Source organism: Tachyglossus aculeatus, unplaced genomic scaffold, assembly GCF_015852505.1.
Source record: "Tachyglossus aculeatus isolate mTacAcu1 unplaced genomic scaffold, mTacAcu1.pri scaffold_82_arrow_ctg1, whole genome shotgun sequence".
NCBI classification, from domain to species: domain Eukaryota; kingdom Metazoa; phylum Chordata; class Mammalia; order Monotremata; family Tachyglossidae; genus Tachyglossus; species Tachyglossus aculeatus.
The window spans coordinates 2,473,074-2,486,609 of record NW_024045094.1 but is presented as its reverse complement, the minus strand read 5'-3'; the positions used below and the strand labels follow the sequence as shown (position 1 = coordinate 2,486,609).

Below are 13,536 nucleotides of genomic sequence, written 5' to 3'. Positions count from 1 at the left end.
TCCCAAACACATAGTATAGTGCTCTGCACACAGCAAGTGCTCAAACATTACGTCTGAATGACTGATTGACCAGGGCAGGGCCTGTGGGAAGTGGGAAGCCCAGGAAAGAAGTGGAGAGTAGTGGACTGTAGGCGACAATGGTGGGTGGAGGGGTGCAAAGAAGAGAGATATACAGAGATTAGGTACATAGTCATAATTTATTGAAAGTAATATCTGCCTCCCCATCCATACTATAAGTTCATTGAGAGCAGGGAATATGTCAGTTAAACAGTTATAGAGTAATGATAATAGAGCATTTGTTAAGCACTTACTATGTGGCAGGATACTCTCCCAGGCACTTGGAGAGTGCTCTGCACACCATAAGTGCTCAATCAACGTGACAGAGTGATTGGTTGAACAAGGGAGGGGGGAATAGGGCAGAGCTGGAAGGGATGGGATTTTTAGGCCCAGAGTGGGATTGGTTCAGGTTTGCTGTAACCCAACCCACTCAACTGGGGCTCTCTGAGAGACTCAGGGTGGACCTGTAGGGATCGGCCTCTTTTCCCCGCAGCTTATAGGAGGCGCTATGCTCGACCTCCTTCTGGGGAAGGAGATTTGAAATCTGCTCGTCGGAGCTCAGGACCTTGGGACTTACCACTGACCAGTGGTCGGGGGCCGAAGGGAAGGAAAGAACGTGGAGGATATGGGAGCCAAAGTGAGAAATCACCTCATATGAAATTGAGCCTTCTAGGCATCACCCGTGGAGTCACGGGTCAGTGGGGAGGGGCTGCATTTGAAACCTGCCTTTGACGGCCCAGGCCCCCGAACCTGGCCCCGCAGATTTCAGCCTATGATGACCCTTTCAACGATTCCCCTGCCACCCCAGAAACTGCCCTCTGATGTTTCTGTCTGGCCTCAGAAGGATCACGTAGACCGTGGGCCCAAAGATGCAGCCGAGGAGTCCGGCGCCGGAGGCCAGGATGGAGAAGACCTCCACGGCCACCGTGACCCTGCCCTTGGTGCTCAGGTAGGTGGGCAGAAAAGAGACCCAGACGCTGCAGAACACCAGCATGCTAAACGTGATGAACTTGGCCTCATTGAAGCTGTCGGGCAGCTTCCTGGCCAGGAAGGCCACCATGAGACTGACCAGGGCCAGAAGCCACATGTAGCCCAGGACGCAGTGGAAGGCGATGGTGGAGCCCTCGTTGCACTGGACGATGATGACCCCGGCCTCGGATGCCATGTCCACATCAGGGAAAGGGGGGAAGGTCCCCAGCCAGACCGTACAGATGCCCACCTGGACCAGGGAGCAGGTGCAGACGATGGAGGAAGGCGCCCTGGGCCCCAGCCACATCCTCATTCTGCTCCCTGGCCTAGTGGCCCTGAAGGCTAGGACCACGGTGACCGTCTTGGCCAAGACGGTGGAAACTGCCACTGAGAAACTGACTCCGAAGGCCGTCTGTCGCAAGAGACAGGTGACCATGCCGGGACGGCCAACGAAGGTCAAGGAGGACAAGAAGCAGAGCAGGAGGGCCCTGAGGAGGGTATAACTGAGACTGCGGTTATTAGCTTTCACTACAGGGGTGTCCCGGTGGTGGATGAAGACCCCCAAAACCAGGGTTGTGACGAGACAGAGAAAGAGGGCTGAAGATGCCAGAACCATTCCCAACGGCTCCTTGTAGGAAAGAAAGACCACAGCTTTCGGGACACACTGATCTTTTTGAGGACTTGGAAATTCATCTTAGGGGCACTTAATGCATTGATCCACATCTGAAAGGAATAAATGGACTTTAAGTCTTCTGGATCGAGGCATGAAATTCGGGACCCTGGACGAGGGAACTTGATGATACAGGTGCAAAGGAAATGCAAAGAGCAACTACAAAAATCTGATGAATGGATGAACTGCTCCTGAAAGACTGGAACGTGTCTAATGACTCCACTGTATAGTACTCTCCTAGGTGCTTGGGACAGTGCTCTGTCCACAGTAAGCACTCAAGAAGTACCATTGATCAATTGGAACGATGAATTTCGTTCACTCTACCCAGTCGCCCTTTCATTTGGATTTGTCCCGTGTGTTGACCTCCATATCCTTAACCCCACAGCCCTACCATCCTTATCTGTAATTTATTTTGATGTCTGTCTCCCCCTCCCAAAGGTAAGCTCCTTGTTTGCAGGGTAGGTGCCTGCCAACTGTTATATCATACTCTCCCAAGCCCTAGGTTCAGTGCTCTGCACAGAGTAAGCGCTCCATTAGTACCGTTTATCTAATGATTGTGGGCAGGTAATACATCTACCAACTCTGCTGTATTGTATTCTCCCAAGCACTCAGTATAGTGCTCCACACACAGTAGGTGCTCAGTCAATAACATCGATTTATTGACTGATGGGTACACGAAGAAATCCACCCTGATTGCAAAAGCTGTGGACGAGGCAGAGTCCAACCCAGGAAATGTGACTTTTTTGCTGTATTGTACTTTTCCAAGTGTTTACTTCATGCTCTGCACATAGTAAGTGCTCAACAAATAGGATGTAATGGATGAATGACTGAATGATTGGATGAATGAAGCCCAAGAAGACAATATGGTGAGGAGGAGGCTGGGGATTCCATGTGTCCCATGCCTCCCACGTCCTGCCTGGCCTAGTGGATAAAGCCGGCGCCTAGGAGTCAGAAGGACATGGGTTCTACTTGTTGACCCACAACTTTTCTCTGGATGAATTTGGGCAAGTCATTTTACTTCTCATTACCTCATTAACCTCATCTGCAAAATGGGGATTAAAATAGTGAGCCGCATTTTTAACGGGGGCTGTGTCCAACTTGCTAAACTTTTGTCTGCCCTAGCAGTTAGTAGAGGGCCTGGCACGTAGTAGACACTTAATGGAAACTATAATGGTAATAATAATAATAATGATAAGCCTCCAAGCATCTTGGTACTTCTGTCAGAGACTGTGACTCAGATCAGAATTGTTGTGGCATTTGTTAATATTAAGCACTTACTATGTGCCAGGACGTGTACTAAGTGCTGGAGTAGATACCATATCATTAGGTCCCAAATGGGGCTCACAGCCTAAGTAGGTGGGAGAACAGCGATTGCATCCTCGTTTTATCAATGAAGATACTGAGGAACGGAGAAGTGAAGTGACTTGTCCAAGGTTACACAGCAGCTAAGTGGTGGAGCCTGGATTTGAACTCTGGTTTTCTAAATCACAGGTCCGGGGCTCCTTTTACTAGGCCTCAGGGGCTGCTACAGGGTTATTACAGTGTGGTGAAGAGGAAGGACTACACTCCCACGAATCAGAGGTCCTGGGTTGAAGTCCCTGCTCTGACACTTTCCTGCTTTATAATCTGGGGCAAGTCACTTCACTTCTCTGGGCCTCAGCTTCCTCAACTGTAAATTGGGGATTTCATTCCTGTTCTCCTTCCTACTTAGACTGTGAGTACCACGTGAGGCAGAAACTGTGTCCACCATGTTTACCCTGAACTTAGAACAGTGTTTTTTTTCTTCTTCTTCTGTCTGGTATTTGTTCCATGCTTACTATGTGCCAGGCACTGTGCTAAGCACTGGGGTAAATACAAGTTAATCAAATGGGATAAAGTCTCTGTCCCACCTGGGCCTCACAGTCTTAATCCCCATTTTAGAGATGAGGGGATTGAAGTCCAGAGAGGCAAAGGGACCTGCCCAAGGTCACACAGCAGAAAGGTGGAGGAGCTGGGATTGGAACCCAAGTCCTCCTGACTCACAGGCCCGCGCTCTATCTACTAAGTCATGCTGCTTCTGTAGACACCTTGTAAATGCTTAACATAACATAATCATTTTTGTTATCGTGATTAATTCACACTCTCCAAAGGTATCACGTTATGCTCTGCTGCTCCCCTGCTGTCTGAGTAGGAAGCACGATTCTCGGCGGATACCTACCGGTCTGATTGCTGATCTCGCCCTCTGCACATGGCACGCAGTCGTAGCAGCAGGCGGCTTTCCCTTCCCTAGCTGTTTTCCTGAATCCCATCTGGCAGCTTTCGCTACACACGGAGCAAGGGGTCTGTGAGAGAGGGGAAGAGGGAAACAGGCAGTGCTCCCTGGATTCATAATAAATACGATTGATGATTCATCCCCGCTCAGAGACCCACGGCAGTCATATATATATCTGCCATTCATTTATTTATATTAACGTCTGTGTCCCCCTCTCTGCTGTAAATTTGGCATTTCTATTTTGTACTCTCCCAAGCACTTGATACAGTGCTCTGCATTCAGTAAGCTCTCAAAACCTACAACTGACTGACTGATCAATGACATTTATTGAGCTCTTACTGTATACAGAGGACTGTATTAACAGCTTCGTTCATTCATTCATTCATATTCATTTGATAATAATAATAATAATGATGGCATTTGTGAAGTGCTTACTATGTGCAGAACACTGTTCTAAGCGTTGGGGGGGATTCAAGGTGATCAGGTTGTCCCACGTGGGGCTCACAGTCTTAATCCCCATTTTACAGATGAGATAACTGAGGCTCAGAGAAGCTAAGTGACTTGCCCAATGTCACACAGCAGACGTGGCAGAGCCGGGATTCGAACCCATGACCTCTGACTCCAAAGCCCGTGCTCTTTCCACTGAGCCACGCTGCTTCTCTAGCATTTAGCACTAACTGTGTGTAAAGCACTACACTATGCACTTGGAAAAGTACAACATAACAAGAAATTGACACATTACTGGCCCACATTGCGCTTGGGATAGTACAATGCAGCAGAATTCGTGGACACGTTCCCTGTGCACAACTATTTTGCAATCTACAGGGGGAGACAGACATTAATATAAAAAATATATTTCTCATATGGAATACAGAGCTATGTATATATGTGCCTTGGGACGAATTACAAACGACCACAGGGCACAGATCCAAGTACATAGACGAAACCAAAGGAAGAGGATGCTGGGGAAAGAGGCCTTAATCAGGGAAGGCCTCTTGGAGGAAATGTGACCTTAAAAAGACTTTGAAGGTTGGTACAGTGATCGTCTAGTCATATGTAAGGGGCCAGAGGGCCAGGGGAGGACAGCAGATAGGGGTAGGTGGCATGAAAGATGATCCTGGGCACGGAGATTAAGCCGACCCTACAGGAACCAAGTGTGAGGGCTGGACTGCAGTAGGAGATCAGTGAGGTAAAGTAGGAGGGGGTGAGCTGACTGAGTGCTTTAAAGCCCGTGATAAGGAGTTGCCTCATTTCGTTTCACCCATTTCTACAGGACCACCGGCTTCTGGTCCCAGATAAAAATCTCAGCTCTTTCCCAGTAACTCCTCCTCAATTAACTCATCAATCAATGCCATTCATTGAGCACTTCTTGTGTGCAGAGCACCGTACTGAACACTTGGAAGAGCGTTACAATAGAACAGATTTGGAAGGCCCTCTCCCCGCCCACATGAAGCTTCCAGGCCAGAGGGGGAGACAGACATTGAAATAAATTACAGATATGGACAGGAGGGTTATACCAATATGACCTGGCCTTATTGAAGCTGTCCACCAGCTTTTGGCCAGGACGGCCATCATGAGGCTGACCGGGGTCAAGAGCCCCAGGTAGCCTACGATGTAGCAGAAGGTGCTGGCAGAGCCCTTGTTGCACTGGACGATGATGACCCGGGCCTCAGAAGCCACGTCCACGTCGGCTAAGAGCAGATGGCCACTTGGACCAGGGAGCAGTTGCAGATGATGGAGGAAGGTGCCCTGGGTCCAGCCACATCCGCATTCTGCTCCCCGGTCCTGTGACCCTGAAGGCCAAGACCACAGTGATAGTCTCCACGGCATAGTGGAAATGGCCACAGAGAAGAAGACTCCAGAAGCCGCTTATTCCAGGATGTAGGTCATCCTACCCCCCTGCTTTCGCTCCTCCTCCTCCCTCTTCTTCCTTCATTACCTCAGAAAACAGCTCGTTCCACATTATCCTCTCCTCACTGATGATGAAATCTTGGCCAGCTGGGGCGAGGGGCATAAACTCTCCCACTTTGACGTAGTCTTTGGTGCCATTCTTTAAAATCTGATAGTTCAGGATGTCAAACCTAGTGGTCACCCAGCTGGGGTCATCCAAATGGATCTGCTCACCGGTGCGGGTGTGGTGCCGAACATTCTCCAGGGATGAGTGGAGCTGGAGGGAGAGGAAGACATTGGTGACTGAAGCCAGTGAAGAAGTAGTGTTCCCTGGGGATAGAGCCCAGGCTCGAGAGTCACAAGCACCTGATTTCTCATCACAGTTCTGCCACTCCTCTGTTGGGCGATCTTAGTCAAGTCACTTCACCCTCAGTTCCATCACCTGTCCAAGGGAGATTAAAATTGGGAGTCCCAGGTGGGATGTGGAATTGAGTCCAACCTGATTAGTTTGTATGTTCCCCAGCAATGATAACTGTGCTCAGGCACAGTAAGTGCTTAAAAAAATATTACTTAACACAGTATGGTGAATGATCCTCTGACCTTTAGATGGCTGTACTCGACCCAGCCCACATGGAAGATACCCAGGAATGTCATAACTGGGCTCTTCTTGCCAGGGGCCACAGGTGAACATCAGCCTCCTTAGGCTGGGCTTCATGGGAGGGAGGGGAGAATTACCTGCCATGGACGAGGAACCTGATTTGGACCATCTCCCGAAGTCTCCATGTCCTTCGCAACCCAGATCTCTTGGTGGAGGGCGTGAGCTATGGCGTACACAGCGCTGTATACACTGTAACTCTGGGCAGACATTTTCATGTCCCAAAAGTCCAAGGGCCTGCTTTCCAACGTTTCATTTAAATGACACATTTTCAGGGAATCAAAACTATCCAGATCTTCACAATCAAAGGCCCACTGCCAGAACATCGGTATAAATACATCCATTGGATATTTGCGAGGGTTCAGGATCCGTTCGAAATGCCTGAAGCCCGGGATCTCCTTCCTATGGAGTGAAAATAACAAGGAGCCTTGGAAAAAGGTGTTATTTCTCATATACGTGTTTGTTGTAAAATCCCAATCGGATGTGGTGACCCAGACTTTGCCAAAAACGGGGTGATGGCCCATACCATATACAATTGCCAGCAAAGAAAATGTATCCCCATAGGCAGCAACCACATTCGCCGAAGATGTAATCATTTGTCTGTGGTTATACTCCAAACTGAATACACTATTGCTAAAGTAGTCATTGACTCTTTTAACATAAGCCACACAGATGGCATTCTTGGCCATCTCCTCCATTAAGACCGTAGCGAACGTCTCCCCTCTAATGTCATCGGTGACCAGTATGCCGATCCAGACCCAGTGAAAATGTTTCATGAGACGGATCATCCCCGAGGACAGAGCTGGGGAACTCGCAGAGATCTGATAGAGAGACGGGAACAGGGCCTTATCTCTGAAAGTGGGGTCCTCTGGGCCATAGCAGATCTACATGGGAGACAGAGTGGAGGGAAGAGGAGACTCTGGAGTGGACATACAGAAAGGCAGACATCATCACTCCGTTTTTCCAAATCGATCTATCTTTGGATTTACTGAGCCCTTCTAGGTGTAGAAACCTGTGCTACATGCTTGTGGGACTACAAGAGAACTGGCAGACAGGTTCCCTGCCCACAGGGGGCTTATAGTCTACAGGGAGTCTGTCTTCTTCTTTTTCTACTAGTTCAGCTCTGCTTCCCTTCGTGTAATGAATTGTATTAGGTACTTATGAAGTATAGAATACCCCAGAGAAGCTGATGAGCAGTGTAGTCCAGTGGAAATGAAACGGGCTACCTGCTTATTCAAAGATCTTGGGCAAGTTGCTTCACTTCTTCATTTGAAAAATGGGGATCCAATACCTATTCTGCCTCCTTTTTCAACTGGGAGCCTATTGAGGTTTGAATCTAATCACCTTGCATCTTTCCACAGGCTTCAACACTGCTTGACACATAGAAAACCCTTAACAAATACCCTAATTTTTAAGAAAGTGACCAGTTCCCAGGTCTTACACTGTAACAGGGGAAGTGACCTAAAAATCATTTAAAAGCCGGGTGTTCCAAATAAATCATTCCGTGCATCTATATCTGTTAGTTTGAGTAATATGACCTAGTAAATAGAACTCAGGCTTGGGAGTTCGGAAGCCCTGGGTTCTAATACCGTCTCTGCAGCCTGTCTGCTATGTGACCTTGGGCAAGTCATTTAACTTTTCAGTGCCTCAGATACCTCATCTGTAAAATGGGGATAAAGACTGTGAGCCACATGTCATGCAGGGACTGTGTCCAACGTGATGATCTTATATCTACCCCGGTGCTTTAAACAGTGACTGGCACCTAGTAAAGGCTTAACAAATACCATAATTACTAATTATTAAATAGATTCATGAGTGCTAGAGTTGGGTAGATGTGTGATAACACTCAGGGGGCTGGCAAATCAACCAAGGAAGGCTTCTTGTATGAGGTGGAATTTTAGGAGGGATTTGAATATGAGAAGAGCTGTAAGATGGATGTGGGAGGGAGGAAGTCCCAACTGAAGGGTACAGCTGGATCTAGTGGAAAGCACACGGACCTGGCAAGTAGAGGATCTGGGTTCTGATCCCAGCTTTGCCATGTGCCTGCTGTGTGACCTCGGGCAAGTCACTTCACCTCCCCGTGCCTCAGTTCCCTCATCTGTTAAATGGGGATCAAGGTGGTATTCCCTATGTGGGACATGGACAGTGTCTGATTAGTTTGTAACTTGGGAACCGTATGCATTAGTTATATTTGGAAGAGTCCAACAGAGCTGGTAGACAGTCTCCCTGCCCACAGGTGGCTTATAGTCTACAGGGGATCTCTACAGGGGATCTGCCTTTTTACTTCTGAGCAAAGATGTTGGTTCACTTCATTGACTTTGGTTACTTCAACGTAATTCCTTGTCTGAATTTGTTTATAGGACAGTGCTAAGTGCAGTGGCTGGCACAAACTAATGGCTTAACAAATACCACAAAATGAAAACAACAACAACAACAGCAACACCCCAACGCTGCTCAGCCCCTAGCCATCGGGATTCTTTACCTGGGGGAGTTTGTGGAGTCCCAGCAGCCAGGAGCTGGTCATGGACACAGCTGGCGACATCCCTCCTATGACAGCCAACAGTTTGTCCGACTGTTCCGGCTCACAGTTGTAGTTGGGAACCATCCCGGCTCTCCCTGAGAGCAGAGCCATGGAACTCTCGGCCGCAATCGGCCCCAGGAAGTGGACGTTGAAGAGATGGAAGCCCAGAGAGATATTGGGTAACAGGCTGGGGTCCTTGTTAATTTCATCCACAGCAAACACCAGAGCCATGAGATGCTGGTAGTGTTTGGTGAAGTATCTGTAAGTGAAGGATGGGAGATGGCACTGAATTTTCTGGCTGTGGCGATTTGAGCTCAGGCCTAGGAGTCAGAGGATCTGGGTTCCGATCCCAGATCCACCACGTAAATGCCCGGGGGCCCTGGGTGAGTCACCTCACTTCTCTAGGCCTCAGTAACCTCAGTGACTTCATCTGTGAAATGGGGATGAAGACAGTGCACTTCTTGTGGGACAGGGATTGTATCCAACCTGATGAGCTTGTGTTTTCGTCAGTGCCTAGAACCCAGGAAGTGTTTAACAAGTACCAGCAGGGAAAAAAAGTGTGTTAACTTGTCACACAGCAATGAGATGATGGCACAGAGGATAAATAACCCAGGCACTATGAGGGAAGTGGGAAGTGAGTCCAAACCTTCCCCATGGCTCTGCTAGAGAATGCTGCAAGAAGACTGCAAAATCATCTACGTGGGTCAGTCGATCAATCAATTATTGTGATTGAGCACTTTCATTGTGAAGAACACTGTAATAAACTCTTGGGAGATGGCGTTACAACATCTATGAGATGAGAATGATTTTGGGTGCAGTCTGGTGTGTGCGTGATGCCAAAAGTGACCTTGGGTGGTGATGCCATCAGGGAAAGAAACAGAAGGAAGAGCTATAGAATGTATAATGGTAATAACAATGACAATGAATCATTATGGTATTTGTTAAAAGCTGGCTATGTACCAGAAACTGTACTAAACACAGGAGTAGATACAAGCAAATCGGGTTGGACACACTCTCTGTCCCAGCTGGGGCTCACAGTCTCTATCACCATTTTACAGATGGTGTATCTGAGGCCAGGAGAAGTGAAATGACTTGCCCAAGATCCCACAGCAGATAAATGGTGGAGCCGGGGTTAGAACCCATGACTTACTGACTCCCAGGCCCGTGCTCTGGGCACTACCCCATGCTGCTTCGCTAAATAACAACTGACTTACGGATCAGTCAATCAGTGATATTCATTGAGCACATACTGAGTGCAGATCACTGCACTAAGCGCTTGGGAGAGTACAATTGGAGAAGCCGCGTGGCTCAGTGGGAAGAGCACGGGCTTTGGAGTTAGAGATCAGGGGTTCAAATCCCAGCTCCTCCACTTGTCAGCTGTGTGACTTTGGGCAAGTCACTTAACTTCTATGGGCCTCAGTTACCTCAGCTGTAAAATGGGGATTAAGACTGTGAGCCCCCCGTGGGACAACCTCATCACCTTATAACCTCTCCAGCGCTTAGAACAGTGCTTTGCACATAGTAAGCACTTAATAAATAACATCATTATTATGATTATTATTTCAATACAACATTAATGGTAGGCAGGTCCACTGCCCACACAGAGATTACAGACTAGAGGAGCAAAGAAAGTAAAGGAAGTAATTGAGAGTTTTGAAATCTCTTTCTGACTCCAACAAATTCTACAGACTTTCTGAATCCTCTAGACTATAAGCTCCTTTTGGGCAGGGAATGTATCTCCAAACTCTGTTATACTCTCTTACTCCAAAAACCTAGTTCATTGTTCTGCACAGAACACTCAATCAATCAATCAACGGTATTCTTTGAGCATTTACTGTATACAGAGCACTGAACTAAATGCTTAGTATGACGTGCTTATGGGCAGGGAAAATGCCTGCTACCTTCGTTGTATTGTACTCTTCCAGGTTCTTTGTACAATGTTCTGTCAAACAGTGAATGCTCAATAAACATCCTGTTTGATTGAATTTGAGTTTCCTGAACAACATCATTAGAGATCTGCTTCTTGACTCCTTGCTGTGGACGCTAATACCATCTATGTCCCAGCCCTTGTGCCCGCTGCCCTTCCATTCTTCTCCACCCAATGGTCCCACCTCCCTCTCCGCTCCTGCCTATCCTACTTAACGGGGAACACAGACACTTACTCTGTGGACTCGGCTAAGACAGACGGCTCTTCTGTGAAGTTCTCTAAGTTACCAAAATTACTTGAAATCACATCCAGAGAGAAGAGTCCTCCAATCACTGCATCTCCATCCTGGTAGTAGCCGCTAGAATAATTTCTTTCCAAGGTGCAGGGACGGTTGATCATCCTACACTGGACACCACACAGCTGGGCGAATAGGGTGGTCCAAAGAAGATTAAACCTCATGGCCACAGCCCTAAAACACAAAGAGAAAACTACTCACCAAGGGACAGGTTGATCTAGAGGCTGATCGGTTGAGATGAGAGAGCCGTTCAGTGTTTCTGGTTCCCCTGAGGATTCGTTCCACTCACTGGTGCAGTGCCTGGATGGAGACGATCCTTAATTCAGGATGGAGGAGGGAACAGACAAAGGGAGATATTTATAGAGTTGCTTTTGTCTGATGCAAGAGTTACTGGTTCCACCTGATCATCTTTGTTTTCGGTGGCATAAGTGACCTGAGACTCCTCTTCCTCCTCTCTTTTATGGCCCCCACCCTGCTCCCAGAGAGGCCGTGATCATCGTCACTGAGGAATTACGGCCTTGTAAACTGCATCTGCGTACCCATGATCACTGGACAAACAACTGTTGCAAACGTGTCTTCCAGCTTCGTTGTGTTGTATTTCCCTGAGTTCCACATACAGTGTGCTGCACCGAGTAAGCATTCAATAAGTACCACTGTTGGATTAATTCCTCTATTATTCCTCTGATAGACTGAATCTGCCACTTACTAGCTGTGTAATCGTGGGCACGTTACTTCACTTCATTAGGCCTCAGTTTCCTCATCAGTAAAATGGGAATGAAATAACTTTTTTCTTTCTCCCTCAGACTGCGAGCCTCATGTGGGACATGCACTGTGTCTGACTGATTTTCCTGTGTCTATTCCAGAAGTTTTCCTCAGATAGTAAAACCCAGCCTCTTGACTTCCACATCCTAGTCAGGTGTAGTGGGGAATTTGGCTGGAACTATTCCAGATGAACGGTGGGAATGATTCTTCTGAATGGGACCCACTTTAGGATAGAGTTATGTGTTTTACTCCATAAAAGGATTAAATCATTATTATCATTAGTAGTAGTTGTAGTAATAGTGATAGTATTGGTAGTATTAGCATTGTTAGTATTTGATAGAGACTCACTATGTGCCAGGCACTGCACTAAGTGCTTGGGTAGATACAAGCAAATCAGTTTGGACACAGGCCCTGCCCCTCATGGGGTTCACAATCATAATCCGCACTTAACAGATGGGGTACCTGAGGCCCAGAGAAGTTACATGATTTCCCCAAGGTCACACAGGAGACAAGTAGCAAAGCCAGGATTGAAACCCTTGTCGTCTGACTTCTAGGCTCATGCTCTATCCACTAGGACACACTGCTTCTTTATTATTCCTTTTATTATTATCTTCTCTCTGCTTTTTGACCTGCAATTCCAGCACACTAAGGCCGGACTGAGAAACCCCTGTTTCCTGAACTCATTTCTCTCCTAGACTTTCCTCAGCACACCTCATCTATGGATCCATCTTTTCCATTCCCATCCCATTCTTATCTCTCCCTTTTGGTCTGAAAGGTTTGCATCTCCAGTGATTATATTCTGAATGATATTTATTAAGTGCTTCCTATGTACCAGACATTTTACTAAGTGCTGGGGCAGATGCAAGCTTATCAGATTGGACACGGCCCATATCCCACAAGGTGCTCCAGTCTGAAAGGGAAGAACAGGGAGTCAGTCAATCAGTCGGTCAGTCAGTCGAATGAATTTATTGAGTGGTATTTATTGAGGATTTACTGGTAACGAGCAGTATACTACACACTTGGGAGAGTACAATGGAATGGTACAACAGATACATTCCCTTACCACAACGAGCTGAATATCAATAAAGAAATTATAGATATGGACATAAGGGTTGTGGAATTTAATGGGCGGGGATGAATAAAGGGATCAAGTCAGGATGAGGAGAAGGGAGAGGAAGAAAAAGAAAAGAGGGCTTAGTCAGGGAAGTCGTCTTGGAAGAGTTGTGCCTTCAGTAAGGCTTTGAAGAGAGGGAAAGTAGATGCCCGTTGTACATGGAAATGGGGAGCATTCCAGGCCAGAGGTAGGGTGTGGGCGAGAGAACAATGGTGAAATAGATGAGATCGAGGTACGGTGATAAGGTTAGAATTAGAGGCGTGGAGTGTGAGGGCTGGGACACAGTAGGAGTGTAGTAAGGTGAGGTAGGAGTGGACACGGCGCTGAGTGCTTTAAAGCTCATGGTCAAGAAGTTCTGTGGATGTGGAGGTAGAGGGGTAACCACTGGAGGTTCTTGAGGAGTGGGGAATGAATGTTTTCGTAGA

At 47.4% G+C, this 13,536-nt stretch overlaps 1 pseudogene; it reads right to left on the bottom strand.

Annotated features, from left to right (window-relative positions):
• Positions 1 to 841: 841 nt before the first annotated feature.
• Positions 842 to 11,732, bottom strand: LOC119924131 (annotated as a pseudogene).
• Between the last annotated feature and the right edge of the window lie 1,804 nt (positions 11,733 to 13,536).